We start from the raw sequence: 1,506 nt of genomic DNA on the forward strand, positions 1-1,506 counted from the left end.
TAACTTATTACATTTTCAGTGAAATCTGAAAATTGAGTTACAAAGATGATTATTACTAAAAATTATAATAACATAATGATAAGTTTATTTAGTTATTAAGAAAAGCAGTAAATGGACGGATGAAACAATGCTTATATATATATTACACAACAGCTGAGTTAAGTGTGAAAATTTAGAACAATTTTAGATTTAAAGAGCTTTGTGAGCCGTTAAGGGTTGAGCGGTCTTTAGCTCTGAGTAGATTTTCTATAAAGTAGAGGTCAAGGTCTGAAGATCCAGTGGTGATGATAGAGAAATGAAATATTATGACCTGTGGTTTCAAAATGTAGACTAATGGATATATTTATTCCTACTGTTGTTCTGTGGTGAATAACCAAGTACACCAACAGAAACTCTCTCAAGTGGTGCTCCAACACAATACTACTGTAGTTGCCAATGTTGTTTCCTTCATGAACCTTTTTGTCAGAGCACAATTCACACAACTTATACCAATTTTTTACAGGCTGTTTTCATCCAACGCAGTAGAAGCATTCTCTTATCTTCAGTGTCTTCATAACCACAAGTGTCCAGGTGCTGTGACAGGTTTTGTATATGGGCTGTGATTCTTTTACAGTAGATGTCTGTGACTTGTGGGCAATAAATTCGAACAATAAATGGACAGCACACAATCCACTTGTTTTAAAATAATATATTCAAAACAAGTTAAACATATGTACAAAATGTTTTTACACTATAGGATATCAGTTGTATCTAAAACTCTAAGTAATTCTCTTTTCTTGTCAAAAAGTCCACACAGGCTGGTTCAGTTACTTTATAGCCCAATTGACAAAACGAATTATTCTTTTTATCACTTAGGTTACCACAGTTGTATACAGAGCTTTAAATAATTCTCATTAACATCAAAAATCGACACAGGTGAGTTCAATTACTTTAGAACACCCTTTCACAAGACAAATTATTATCCTTATCTCTAGTAAACTGTAAAACTCACTTTAAATATAGGATGTTATGGCTAAATTAACAATCACACAGTCTAACTTCACTTTCATTAACTTAACTTTTTCTAATTTAACTTTTTTTTTAGAAATCACCCATCAGGGTTAAATTGCCAATTACTCAGACTAGATATGTCTAATTATCTCTCACTTAACTTTCTTTCTTGTTAACTTATTTTGTTGGTTACCACAGTTATATCCAAAGCTTTAATTTTTTTTCGTCAAAAGTCCACACAGGCTGATTCATTTACTTGAGAATCCAACTGACAAGATAAATTATTTTTCCTATCTCTGTTCTTACAATACAGCTGAGAAACACACTGTCGAAATCACCTGTTAAGGCTAATCACTCATACGCAGGCTGACTTCGCGTTTTTTTTTGTTTTGTTTTTTTTCACTCAGTAACTTTTTTGTGACTGAACTTTACTTCACTTGACTTGCTCTCACTTGGTCGCCCATATATATGTGTGTGTGTGTGTGTGTATATATATATATATATATATATTACTTA

The sequence above is a fragment of the Limulus polyphemus genome, unplaced genomic scaffold (genome assembly GCF_000517525.1).
Source record: "Limulus polyphemus unplaced genomic scaffold, Limulus_polyphemus-2.1.2 Scaffold1174, whole genome shotgun sequence".
In the NCBI taxonomy this organism is placed as follows: domain Eukaryota; kingdom Metazoa; phylum Arthropoda; class Merostomata; order Xiphosura; family Limulidae; genus Limulus; species Limulus polyphemus.